Source organism: Pteropus alecto, unplaced genomic scaffold, assembly GCF_000325575.1.
Source record: "Pteropus alecto unplaced genomic scaffold, ASM32557v1 scaffold86, whole genome shotgun sequence".
Taxonomy (NCBI): domain Eukaryota; kingdom Metazoa; phylum Chordata; class Mammalia; order Chiroptera; family Pteropodidae; genus Pteropus; species Pteropus alecto.
Genome location: NW_006442109.1, coordinates 29971134 through 29986183, shown reverse-complemented (window position 1 = coordinate 29986183; position 15050 = coordinate 29971134). Strand labels below are relative to the sequence as shown.

The 15050-nt window shown below is 38.9% G+C and overlaps 1 protein-coding gene across 8 annotated transcripts in view; it reads right to left on the bottom strand.

Annotated features, from left to right (window-relative positions):
• RASGRP1 (RAS guanyl releasing protein 1) overlaps positions 1 to 15050 on the bottom strand; it is a 91878-nt gene that overhangs the window by 41161 nt on the left and 35667 nt on the right. The gene's annotated exons all lie outside the window — the stretch shown is intronic.

Sequence of the window (15050 nt, the reverse complement as noted above, 5' to 3'; positions counted from 1 at the left end):
AAAGTGAAAAAAGGGCTGGTTAGGCTCACCTCTTCTCTCTGCTCCTTCCTAACCCCTGGGGGGAGGGGGGTGGTGATGATGGCCAAAGACAAGGAATCAGAGAAGAGAAACCTGGCTAACCCATCCCTACATAAAGGGGATTTGGTCTCATTAGGCTTCCTTCGACGCCTGTCCCAGAGAGGCCAACTGGGGAGACACTTGGTGAAAAAAAGAACCTGTGCTTTCCTCCCTTCATTCTGTTGATACTTATTTACTGTCCGGCTGGGTCAGAGCAGTGGAGCCGGAGGAGGGACAGGGGTTTCAAGTAGCACAGCACCTAGGTACAGATACGGACACAAAACATGCGCCTGTACCCAAAAGCCATCCCCGAAGCCAGCCAGCCCTGGAGAACTATTATTCTCCCTAGATGAGAACACCTGATAGCAGTACATTATGTTTTTATAGCACTCATTTTCAACAAACAGAATTATCTGTGTTGAACACCTGAGTCGCACAACTGTGTGCAGTAGCAGGGCCCATGGGCTCCATTTTAAAGATGAGGAAACTGTTCCTTGGCCATGGTCCCAGGGCTGATGAGTAGAGGCTCCTGGACAGGAATGTCCATCTGACACCTAGCCCAGGGCTCTTCACAATGTACCTGCTTCTCCTCAGGGATTACGAGATGAGTGGGGTGAAGACTAGTTCTACTGAAAAGGGCTCTAACTTTCACCCGCATATGCTGCACAGCTAAACTCCCTACCTACCTCCCACTTCTCTTTCTCCCCAAGAAGCCCTATACCTATACGGACCAACCTCTTCACCTGCTCACTGCAATTATGTTACACGTAGTCTAAAAATCTCTCTGCAGATCTGAACTTTGAAAGCCACTACTTTTCACGACATTAACACAAAGCAGTTATTACTGGCACCATTTAGCCAGGACAACTAGAAACCAGAAAGCCTGTGAGCCAGCGGCCACGTGGGTGAAAACAAGTCCCCTGTGGGCTCACATCCGCCTGTGCTGGCCCACCTTTCCCTCCCCGCTGCAGCAGCCACTCGCTCCATCCTCAGCTGAACCAGACCTGGACAGGAACATGTCTCCCTGGGCATGGCTTTTCTGCTGGACTGTGAGGCTCTGTGCAAAGGATGACCTAGATTTTCTGGATGAGCCACTAATCTACACATGTCTAACCAAGCGCATGAACTGCCTCGAGTGAAAAATAGCTTTTAGCTATGTCGCCTCTGCTGTGCAAGACAGCCGGTCTGCCTTGGGGACTGCCACCTCGACCGGACCTGTCATATCTGAAGAATCAGGGGTCTGAGAAGTCACAAGGTCAGCTGTCCTCTTCGGTTCTGCAAACTGGACACAGTTCTGGGGATGAGGGTTGGGAGGCTGGGCTGGCACTAAAAGACAAGGGGAGGGAGAAGGCGTGACAGGTCCTGGGCAGACTCAGTGATCGACTCTGAAGCATTGAGGACAGTATGACCTCAAACTCTCAGAGACACTGTTGGAAGGTAGCACCCACTGAATACCTGGCTGCTTCTCTGGGGCCCATCGAACTCCCTGGGAACAATCAAATTATCTGGCTGGGAAGTTAAGCTGTGATTTGATCCTTTGCTGACGCAGCCTACTTGGCTCACACACAGTGATAATTCCCCACCACAGCAACATAGAAATGTGCCTGGTAGGGGGCAAACGGGCAGCGGGGCCCTGTCCCAGCTTGCCAGAGGACACAGAGCACTGCCAGCATGTGGCTGGGGGAGAGGCTAGCAAAGGGGGAGTGGACCCAAAGAAACAAATGAAAACAGGGGAGGAAATCTAGGGCAGCGCTTTTTCCCTGCTCACTGGAGCACATTCCTGTGGCTTTATTCTTGTCTGTTAAATTCTGCGCCTTTTTTGCATATTTGTTGACAAGCTGAAAAGGTATTAAGAAGCAACTCAAGGGAACTTTCCATATATGCAGTAAAATAGCACAAGGTCTAGCTGAGACTGGTTAGCCTCAAATTCAGCCTCCTTCAGAAAGTTCTTCTCAATGTGTGACTTGATCCTAACACACTTACCTGCCTAGATAACCTCGTTCCAGGTCATAACAGGACTGAAGCAGTTGGTGTATGTTGACGCATGATAACAATACATCGAGTACAGTCTTACCACAAATTGTGCTTTTACCATAAAAACTGTCCTTGGCTTATAACGCTCTGCAGTGAACAGTCCTGTACAGAAACATCGTCATATCACCACGTGTGGTAAAAGTAACTGAGCAAAGTCTTTTGTAATCAGATAGAAGTTATTCTGAAAGTCTCTTCTCCCCTTCTTCAGCTGTCATTAGGATTAGATTACATTTGATTAAAAACAGAAAAAATGCTTAGTAAACTGACTACAACAGTGAATTGTTCGTATTTCTCTTACTGGATTTGGGACATTATTTTGTCTTTCTCTTTGCTTTAACTATTCCAAATAAAATTTATTTATCACAAAATATTGACTCTAACTACAACTCAAAGAATGGCAGTCCACTCTGCCTTGTGACACCGTCGGTGCCAGTGAGATTGGACCTGGTTTCCCCTCAAGCGTGGTCCCACTCCATGGCAGAGCTAGTTGCGGGCTTTCAAAACCTATTTCCAATCCCAAGTTTTAAATGCACCCTCCCCTCAGACGGAAGAATTTCTTAGAGTTTACTGAGGTGCTAGAGAGAAATCTGCACGAGGCCCCGGGAAGCAACTCTGAGAGGAGGCCTGCACGGGTGGGTAAGGAATCTCAGTATCTGAAAGAAAGTGCCCTATACTAAGGAGCCAAGAGCAAACAAGAATGTTTCGAGACAACCCAAGTCAGGAATTAGTGCTGTGTCACCATCTTACAGAAACGGCCCAAATGCAACACTGAAACTCATAATAGTGATACCAATTGGGAGATGGAAGAACCAAGAGAAAGATTTGGTAGTGATGGAGGAAATGCAGCATCTGACTGGAAGAAATGAAACATATTCAAAAATCAGCCTAATTCTCTCTCCCTATGTCTTTCTCTGTTGCTCTCTCTTCGTTAACATACATGTTAGGCTTCCTGTGCACCAGAGAGTCTTTACATGTGCTGACTCTACAAGATAGGTGGCATTACTGTCATCTGATGATGAGGGATGGAGGCAAAAGGAGAGGTAAGGTACCTTTCCCAAGTTTAGCTATTAAGTGGCAGACCTGGGATTCAAACGCAGGCTGCACAGCCTTGGGAAAGCTCTGAACATTTCTGAGCCTCGATCTGCTCATTTGCAGAATGAGAGCTTGACAATGTCCTGCCTCCATCCTTCCCAGCAGAGAGATAATCAGGAGATCAGCCAAGATAAGAAAGCTTATATATCTCTTAAGGAGAACAAGGTCCTGAACTGAGTCCAAATCACTGTAATTTCTGGTTGACTTGTGGGTCCCAAATATCTAGGCTGTCTGACAGTTGTCACATGGGCACACAAAACCCCCAGCTCCATTGCTAAAGCACTAGTAATGTACATTTAATGGTGCTTTCTCACCGACTACCCTCTCTGTGCACTTTAGCTCATTTGAGCAAGACAACTCTGTGGGGTGGGTATTATTTCATAGGTGAAGAAACAGAGAGTGAGGTGAAGTGACCTGTCTAATGCCGCACAGTTGATGAGTGACGGTGTTGGGACCTGAGTTTTGGTCTTTTGACTCAAGCCCCACCTTTTCCATGGTATCTCACTGCTTCTCATTCTGAGAGCTGTGAAGATTAAAGGCACATCTTTAATCTCGGCACTTGAGGGTTTTTGGAGCCAGCACTTGAGGGTTTTGGGAGCCAGCCTGCATGCTGAATGAGAATACCAACAATAATAATCACCACCCTATACTGAGCATTCCATGTGCCAGATAGGGGCGAGGCTATGTTATAGACACTCTAATTTTTACCACAGCTCTGAGTGGTAGGTGTTTCTGTTTCACACATGAGGAAATAGATTCAAGAGAGGTAAAATAACTCATTAGTGGTCCCACAGCTAGGAAGTGGCAGGAAACGGGGCTGTAAATTATTGTCCTGGTTACTTTATCATTATGATTCTAGGGTTTTTAGTCTATGATAGACTTGCATGGCCTTTTAAATGGGGATCCTCAAAGGATAAGGGAAAGGGTGCGTCTACTTCTTATCGGTTCCCTATAATCTCTAGTCCTCTTCTGTAAACATTACACTGGGGTCATTTCCTTTACTTAAATTACAGTATGTAAGGATAGACAACCACTGGCAACCGCTGATAAACACAGAACAGTTACTGCTCACGTAATACAAGTTAAGAGTTAAACGCTTTTGGAAGAAATAGCTAAGAATTTGTATCTGGAGATGTGAAGGGATGTAGGGAGTAGATGATGAAGAAATTAGCACAGTTTTTAAGAAATTAGCACAGTAAAAAGAAGAGTCAAGAAACTGTTGAAAAGTTCCTGACAAGCAGGAACTAAGAATTGTACCCTTCTTTCAATGTGTTAATGTCACTGGCATTTATTCCATTTATAGATCTAGACAGATTGGCCCTTGACACACTGACAGAGATTCCCAAATGTCTTTAGGATCTTGAATGTTAAGGTCATCGTGCAATAGAACAGGATGTCCTCAAGTGAGAAAAGCTTAGATTCAAGTTCGAAAAGGCTTTTCCAGGCTTTTTGAGTAGATCTTCCAAAGTTTATCTATTGAAAAACTACATTTTTAGGACTTAAAAGGTAAGGGGTAATGCTTGAAGAAGCTAATATCCTGAGTTTCTGTGGGATCTAACAGTTTGTTTCCAAGAGTTTCCAATTTGTTGTGTCCTGTTACACTTGTCAACAAGTCTCAGTTCCTGAGAGCCTGCTCTGAGCAGAACAGAGGGGAAGGTTGAGGGCAGGGCCACCAAGCCCACACACAAGCCCTGGAAATACCACTAAACAGCCCTGACTCACATTTGTATAACACTTCCATTTACAAAATATTTTCACATGTATAATCTTGTTTGATCATCGCAATATCCTTATGAGGTAGGAAGGACCATATCTATTTAGCAGATGAGAAAGACTACAGGGCTGATGTTCAGTCTGTCCAAATGGCATCTGTTCAGATTGATGGGGACCTGTGCCATACCAGTTATTAAATATTTTGAATATCACCCTGGATAAACAACTGGCTTATGTATAATACTACCACCAAGTAGCAGAGTTGGAGTTCCAGGCTTAGCTATTCTTACAAGAACAGGTTCTTTGTTCAAAGAACACTGTGCTAGGTACTGTGTGTGTGCGTGCAAAGATAACCAGGACCCTGTCCCAGTAAGTGGCCAGAAGCTACCAGCTACAATATGGTAGAAAATACAGCAAGAACCTGTAAGGCAGTGTGGAGAAGGTCTGGGAAAGCCAGATTTGACTAGAAGAAATGTCTCAACCTCAATGAAGAGGTGGCATTTAAGGTGGGGCTTGAAGGAGGGGTCAAATTTTGACAGACTAAGATGGAGGTAAAGGTATTGTGGGTGGGGGAAGAAATAGTTTCTACTTTTAGATGAGATGGTTTAAGTATATTGGGGAAAGGATGTAAAGTCCAGTTTGGTTGAATGAGAAAGCACTTGTCGGGTAGGCAAATAAGTGTTGAAATGTAGGCTCATATGGGAACATCACATGCTAAACTGGGAGTTGCTCTGACTCAGATCTTTATTTAAAATTCTACAAAAGCGGATGGTCTACAGGAAAAGAAAAGCAGTATTCATTCACTTAGTATTCTGTTCAAATTGTCAGGTTGTTGCAGGTTACGACCTCAGCCCTAAGGGTTCTTTGCAAGGTGGATCATTTAAAAAAAAAAAAAACCCTTGAATCTTATTTTATTCTACTTCGCATAGCCCCTCAAGAGACACAGCCACCACAGGAAGGCTAAGGAGAGAGGGAGGGAAGGAGAGAGTGCTCGCACTCGTGCATGCGTGCTTGTTGCTACAGTGAAGTTATGTAGGAGTATAACATAATGGTTGGCTTTTGCAGATCTCAACTAATTTTGTTGTTGAGGAAGCTTGACCAAATGCAGTTATTATTTTTCTTCCCTCACTTTGCCAGCATTGCATCTTAACCTTTAATTTCCTTCCCTGTCCATATCCTTCCCTGCCTGCTTTATAAGCTGAGCAGCCACAGGGAAGGCCATCCGTGATAATGAGGAGCAATGGCTCTACGGCTGCCCAGATCTGTCACAGAGATACGGGAGCACTCACTTTCGGATAAAGTCAGACCCCCAAAATGTACAAGAAGTCAGCAAGGATGAGGTTGAGAGTTGGCAAGGCTTTGGCTTCACCTGCTTGGCTAAGTTTTATCACAGTGGGATAAATACTGTTATTTCATCTTTGGTCCCTCATATGTACCAGCTAGCACATCTGCTCCTGATCCATACTTGTGAATTAAGTAAAATCATAACCCTGTAGCCAGTGAAATAGGTCTAGAGTAGACTGTGAAGTACGTAAGGACTTCAATGCTTTCCCCAGTTGATGTGATTTTCCCTTTACTTCCCACCTTTCCACAGACCTCGTGGTTAACTGTGGAAACCATAAAGATCTGTTAAGGTATGAGAGACTTCAATAGTCTCGGAGTCATATTTGCATAATAACAGTCATTCCGAGAGGAGATAACATAATGAAAAAAAATTCACAACAGGTAAAATCTTGGGGCTTTGGTAGGTAATCTTTTTTCTTTTTCTAGTGGGGAAGACTTAATATTAATAGAAAGTTTCAGGGGTGAAAAACAATCATTTTATACCTCAGGATGAACATATTCAGGCTTATCCAGAAACAAATAAATATATTAAATCTGACTTTTCAAGACTTCCTGGGTAGCTTAAAAAACAAACAAACAATCAAAAAACCCAAACAACCTCCCCACCAAAAAATTCCAAGTCCTTATCTTATACCTATCACATCATGATATTTAGGGACGGGACAAAAAAACTTGTATTTTTCAAAATCTCTCCTAGGATCTGATGATCAGTCAAGTTTGATTGGGCTGATTAGAACAATTAGTTCATTCCTTGCCCTGGAGTAGGTCTATGAGCTACTGAATCCAGGAAGACACTTCCAATTTCAGAATTCAGTGGTGAAGTCTTCCAGTTGTTTTCAGGGCTAGACGCAAGGGAAGTACTTAATAAATACGAGATTTGGTGCCAACATTACAGACTCCTTGGGGCTTGGTTAGTCCTAATTTATAAAACACCATCAGAAATCAATCTGGGATGAGCCAGAGGACCATGAGCAAACGTAATTGGTCTGGGCCACAGGAAGTTTCCTACTGTGCATCAGCAAAACTCCCTACTCTCCTGGGCCTGCACAGCCAGATTCTGAGGTGATATTTTATTCCTAAAGCCAGAGACCTTAGCTGCTCATACTCTACAAAATAAAACTGTCAGTTCTTCTGTGGCCTTCACAGGCTCTCTTGGACAAGAGTCTTTGCCTGTGGTGTCTGAGAAGTCTTTTCTATCCCCTCCACCTCTGGTAGCCATGAAAGTGCCCACTGGGGCCTATCGCTTTGCAGGCATTAATGAAGGGACACCAATAGCTCAATCCTCAGGATTACCCAGTTCTTCGCTCTTTATCCAGGATATTAAAACACTTCTCCTTCCCTTTCCCGCCTTCTAACTCTTGGGCCTTTTACTGCTAATAACACTTCTGCCAGAGGGAGGACCCACAGGAAGACTGAATGCTAGTTACTTTATAGTATTTCAGCAACTCTGGTAAAACAATTGATGAATAAAAGGATGAATAAAATGTGTGGGTTCTTGGTAAATTTCAATGAACCCCTCTTCTGGCCTGGCATGGCCTTATGAATAAAACTTCAAGTAATTTATCATTTCACCTCTTAAGTTCTTGGGGTGTTCTAAAGAATATTTCATTAGTAGCAAGTCACCTCATTAAATAAGGACATTATTCTTGTCAGGGTTTTATCTATCTCCCATCCTTGCCCAGTGAGTCATCAGAAGGGGGCTCTGGTTTCTGAGTTATTAAACATTTTGTCCCTCTAGATCTTTTGCCTTCACAAACTTGACCACACACATCACAGAGGAACTCAAAGAATTAAACCAGAGGTGAAACAGAAGTCAGTCGTCTTCACTTGTCGTCTGCTGCTACCTTGGAAAGTCTTGATTTGCCTTCCAGCAAGCTCTACCACATGGGCATGGTTGTGAGATTTCCCATCACTTAAAGTTCCTACAGAAGGGACTTCTACCAGTTTTTCTGGTAGCCTGTTTCGATGTGTTTGTTTCAAATAACTTTCCCCATCTCACTGAGTACCGGGAAAGGCACATGGCTCAATATATAGTTTGATGTCTTCTGACACATACATACATCCATGTAACCCAAACCCCTTTCAAGATCTAGAATATTTCTATGACCCAGTAAGTTTCCTAATCTTCCCAGTCTGTTCTTCCAACCCCACCCCACCATAAAGCCATTATTCTTATTTCTTATGATCACGTTAGTTTTACCTGTTTTAGAACTTCATATAATCGGAACATATAGTATTTTTTTGTGAAATGCTTCTTTCATGGAAAAATATAGTTTTTGAGATTAACCAGTGTTAACTATATCAGTAGTTTATTCCTGTCCATTGATGAGTAGGTATTCTGTTGTATAAATAATATTTTGTTTATTCTTTTTGATGTCAAGTGACATAAGGGTTGTTCCAGTTGTGAATTTTTATGGCTAAAGCTGCTATGGACATTCTTGTACAAATCATATTGCATACATATGTTTTCCTTCCTCTTGCATAAATACCTAGAAGTGGAATTGATGGGTCATAGGGTAGGCGTATATTTAACTTTATAAGAAACTGCTAAGCAGTTTTCCAAAGTGATTATATCATTTTACAATCCCATCCGTAATGTTTAAGAGTTCCAGACGCTACACATTCTCACCAACAGTTGGTGTTATGAGTCTTTCAATGTTCACCTTTTCAGTGGGTGTACAACACTATCTTATTGTGATTATAATTCATATTTTCTAGTGCCTAACAATGTTGAGAATTTTTATGTTTCTTTGCATTTACATATCCTTTGTGATATGTGTATTCAACTAATTTGTCCATTTTTAACTATATTGCTTATTTTTATTATTGGGCTGCAGGAACTCTCTATTATTTTGAATAAAAGTTCCTGTCAAAGTCATATATTGCCAAGTATTTTCTCCCATTCTATGGCTTGGCCATTCACTTCTTTAATGGTTCTTTTGATGAGCAAAACTTTTTTGATTTTTATGAAGTCCAACTTATAAATACATCATTTATGGTTAAGTCTTTTGTATCTTGTCTAAAAATACCTACTCCAAGTTTGCAAAAATATTCTCATATATTACCTTCCAGAAGCCTTATTGCTTTAACTTTATATTCAGGTACCTGATTAATCTCAAATTATTTTTGTGTATGGTGTGAAATACGGGTCACGGTCATTTTTTTCATGGGTATCAATTGTTCCATCACTATGTGTTGATGGGACATTCCTTTTTCCAATGACTTGCTTTGGTGCTTTTGTTGAAGATTAATTGCCCGTATATGTGAATTTATTTCTCAATTCACTATTCTGTTCCACTAATATACTTGTCTATCCTTATATGATCTTATTACAGCTTTATAGTAAATCCTGACATCAGGTAGTGTGAATTTTCCAGCTTCATTCTTCTTTTTCAAGATTGTTTTAGCTATTTCAGGATCTTTCATTTCCATATAAGCTCTAGTTGCATTGCCTGAAACTCTAGGTTTTTTTTTTCCCAATCTTTTCTTTCTGAGTTGTTGACTTACCATCTTTTCTTTTTCAGTGTCCAATGTAGTATTAAGCCCATTCGGCAAATTTTTCCTTTTGGTATATTTTATTTTTCACTTTTAAGATTTCTATTTGGTTCTTTTTATTGTTTCTGCTTCTCTGTTGAAAATACTCATCTGTTTACATTTCTTTAAACCCTTCAACATATTTATAATAGCAGTTTTAAATTCCTTATTGACTAATTTGTGCTAACTCTGAGTTCATTTCTATTGATCTTTTTTCTTCTAGTTATGGGTCACATTCTCCTTGTTTATGTCTTGCAATTTTATATTAAATGCTAGGCATTGTAGATACAATACTGAGAATTTGGATACAATATGGAGAATTTGGATCATGTTCTTTTATAGAAGCATTTAATTTACTTGAGCCTTAAATTGATCAAGGCTTGGATTTAGGCTTTGTTAGCCTGGGTTAAGAGGAGCCCTTATTTTAGGGCTAGAGTAGCTAAACTCCTATGTTTCCGTCTTCTTCATGTCCCAACTCAATGCCCACGGCACTATATCTCTCCATTCTGGCTGATTGGAACTGTGATATTTCCAGAATATGAGATTTCCTCTGACTCACAGATTCCCTGTATTTGGTGTCAAGGAGTCTTACCATATTCATATACAGTTTAGTATTTGGCCAAAGACTAAAGGAGATCCTTCTATTCAGTTTCTTATCCCACAAATTGCAGCCATCCCAGAACTCCTGAACACAAACTCCATTTCCTCTGCCAGGCAAGATCCTACTGTCCAGTATCTAGTTCCTTGTACCAGAATTTGTAAAGTGCCCCCAGGCAGAAAGCAAAAGTATATGTTGAGTTTACTTTGTATCTTTTCATTTTATCCACAATCACAAGTCTGTTCTGTTTTTAGTATCTGAAAATAGTTGTTTCATATATTTTGTCCTGTTTTATAGTTGTTTATAGCAAGAAAATAATTACAATACCCAATATTCCACTATGGCCAGAATTGGAAGTTCCTGCTTTGATGTTTAATATCTTTATAAATAGGAAGTTGCAATGTTTTTGCTGACGTTTGAATCTATTTACACTTTTTTTACCTGTCCTCTTAGAGATAAATAATTCATCCTATCTCTTTTATGCTTAACACCTTAACATATGTTAATACCAAGAAGAGAGAAAAAGCCACCTAATTTGTCTTCTTTTCAGGTGCTGCCATCTTATATCCTCATAGATTTTATTTCTATATCATTTCTTAACTATATCTCCTCTGTACTCACTCTAGCCTTCCAAGCCTATCTTAAAACCCAGAGACTAAACTTGAATCTAATAACATTCTGCTCTCTAGTGTATGGTCAGATTTTAGTGTAAGATCTTGATGCCCAGAACATCAGCCTTCCTTTTTCCATCCCTTCACTTTTAATGTGTTTGTGTCTTTCAATCTGAACTGAGTCTGTTGTAGGCAGCATATGAATGGATCTTGTTGTTTTTTGTTATTGTTGTTGTTTTTATAATACATTCAGCCACCTTATGTCTTTTCATAGGAGCATTTAGTCCATTTACATTTAAGATTACTATGGACAGGTGTGTACTAATTGCCATTTTATTCATTGTTGTTTTTTGTAGTTCTTCTCTGTTACTTTCTTCTCTTGCTCTCTTTTCTTGTAGATTGATGACTTTAGTGATTTGTTTAGGTTTCTTTTTCTTATATTAGTGTATCTATTATAGGTTTTTATTTTGTGGTTACCATAACATTCATATGTAACAAACTATGTTTATAGCAGCCTATTATAAATTTATTATGTTTTAAGTTCACACACATTCTGAGGGTACCACATTTTTTACTCAACTTCCTCCCACATTTATGTTTTTGACATCATATTTTACATTGTGTGTAAACTTATTACTTATTACGTAACTTATTACTGTAGTTACACAAGCTACTTTTGTCTTTCAACATTAATTTTTGTCTTTGCAATTATCCCATCTACAAAAAAGGATAATGTGGAAAATTTTAAAGATCATTTTAGTTTGGGTGAAAATTAAATTAGATTGTCTTAGTTTGGGTTTTCCCCAGAAGCAGGTCCTGAGACAAAGATTTCAACACAAATACTTAATTTGGAAGATGATATTAGAGAAAACTGATAGAGGAATAGGAAAGACAACTTATAAAGATGCATTGTCAAGTGAGTTATTACTCTGGAGTCAGGGTAGAAGAGTTCATTCAGTCCCACTCAAGGCAAACGAGCTGGATTATTTGTATACCAAGTTCCATCAGTCATTGGTTAAAGGCTGCTTTTAAGGGGTGTTAATTCTCTAGCTTTTGGCCTATCTTGTACACAAGTTGGAGTGGGATGAGAAAGCCAGAGAAAGTTGAGTGGGTATACACTATAAGAGAATACCATGAACAACTACATGCCAACAAATTGGACAACCTAGAATAAATGGATAAATTTCAAGAAACAAATAATCATCTAAGACTGAATCAGGAAAAATAGAAAATGTGGACTGATTGGTCATTAGAAATGAAATTGTATCTGTAATCAAAAACTCCCATCAAACAAAAATACAAGACCAGATGGCTTTATAGGTGAATTTTACCAAGCATTCAAAGAAGAATAACTATTCTTCTCAAACTATTCCAAAAAACAAACAAACAAACAAAAAAAAAACTGAAGAGGGAAAGCTTCTAAACTCATTCTATAAGAATAGCATTAATTACTCTGATACCAAAACCAGACAAAGGCACTAAAACAAAAAGAAAATTACAGGCCGGTATCCCTGATAAACACAGATGCAAAAACCCTCAACAAAAGCTTAGCACACTTATTTCAGCAATACAGTAAAACAATCACACACCATAATTAAATGGGATTTATTCCAGGGAGCAAGGATGGTTCAATACCCACAAGTCAATTAATGGGATTTATTCCAGGGATGCAAGGATGGTTCAATACCCACAAATCAATCGAAGTGATACACCACATAAAAAAAGGATGCAAAACATATGATCTTATCAATAGATGCAGAAAAAGAATTTGAAAAAAATCCAACATTCATTTATGATTTGAAAAGCCCTCAACAAAGTAGGTATATAAGGAAAATACCTCAATGTAATAAAGGCCGTATGTGACAAATGCACAGCTAACATCATACTCAATGACAAAAAACTGAAAGCTGTTTCTCTAAGATCAGGAGCAAGACAAGGATGCCCAACCTCAGCACTCTTATTTAACATAGTACTGGAAGTCCTAGCCACAGCAATTGGATAAGAAATAAAAGGTATCCGAATTGGAAAGGAGGAAGTATAACTGTCACTATCTGCAGATGACATGATACTATATATAGGAAATCTGAAAGATCCCACCAAAACAACTCGTAGAATTAATAAATGAATTCAGTAAAGTGTCAGGATACAAAATTAACATAAGGAAATCTGTTGCGTTTCTATATACAAATAACAAACTAGCAGAAAGAAAAATTTGGAAAACAATCTATTTACGATTGCATCAAAAAAGAATAAAATAGCTAGGAATACATTTAACCAAGGAAGTAAAAGACCTGTATTCTGAAAAGTATAAGATATTGACAAAATAGAAGGCACAAGTAAATAAAAGGATATACTGTGATCATGGATAGGAAAAATTAATAGCATTAAACTGTCCATACAACCCTAAGCAATCTACAGATTCAATGCAAGCCCTATTAAAATCCCTATTAAAATACCACTGGCATTTTTCACAGAACTAGAACAAATAATCCTAAAATTTATATGGAATCACAAAATGCCCTAAAGCACCTTGAGAAAGAAGAACAAAGTTGAAGGTATCACACTATCTGATATCAAACTATGCTACAAGGCTATTGTCAAAACACTAAAACAGACACATAGATTAATGGAACAGAATAAGGAGCCTAGAAATAAACCCACATCCATATGCTCAACTAATCTATGACAAAGAAGGCAAGCATATGTAATACGGGAAAGAAAGGCTCTTCAATAAATGGTGTTGGGAAAACTGGACAGATGTAAAAGAAAAAATGAAACTAGACTACTTTCTTATACCATATGCAAAAATGCAGTCAGCATTAATATAATGGGTAGGTGTAGAGCCAGAGAAGAGAAAGAGCAATTAGGGGGATCGTTTCATAAACCATATAAATGTCTAACCAATATACTGTATACTTGAAACTAATAATAAAATAAAATAAAAATGGATTGAAGACTTAAATGTAAGACTTGAAATGATAAAACTCCTAGAAGGAAACATAGGCAGTAAACTCTTTGACATCTGTCTTAAAATTTTTGGGGGATGCAATATATCTCCTCAGGCAAAAGGAACAAAAATAAACAAATGGGACTACATTAAAAAGCCTTTGCACACTGAAAGAAACTATCAACAAGATGAAAAGGCATTCTACTGAATGAGAGACAGTATTTTCAAACAATACATTCAATATGGAGTTATATCCAAAATATATAAAGGACTCATACAACTCAACATTTAAAAAATCCAATTAATAATGAGCAGAGGACCTGAACAGACATTTTTCCAAATAAGACATAAAGACGGCCAACAGACATATGAAAATATGTTCAACATCACTAATCATCAGGGACATGCAAGGCAAAACCACAATGAATATAATCTCACACCTGCCAGAATGGCTATTATCAAAAAAGATGACAAATAACAAATGTTGGCAAGCATGTGCAGAAAAGGGAACCCGTAGGCACAAATGTTGGTAGGATTTAAATTGGTGCTGCCACTATGGAATACAGTATAGAAATTCCTCAAAAAATTAAAAATAAAACTTCTGTACAATTCAGAAATTCCACTTCTGGGTATTTATCTGAAGAAAATGAAAACGATAATTCAAAAAGATATATGCACCGCTATGTTCACTGAAGAATTGTTTACATTTTCTGAGATATGGAAGCAATCTAAATGTTCATTGATAGACAAATGAATAAAGAAGATGTGGTACATATATACAATGTAATATCCCTCAGCCATAAAGAAAATTAAATCTTGCCATTTGCAACAACATGGATAGATCTGTAAAGTATTATGTAAGTTAAATAAGACAAAGACAAATACAGTATTTCACTTATATGTAGAATCTAAAAACAAAGCAAAGCAACAAACAAAAGGAAATAAAAACAAACTCATAGATACAGAGAACAAACTGATGGTTACTAGGGGTGAAGAGTTGGGAGAAAAGGGGAATGGGATTAATAAGTACAAATTTCCAGTTATAAAATAACTCACAGGGATTAATGTAGAGCATAGAGAACACAGTCAGTAATATCGTAATTAGTATGTCTGGTGATTG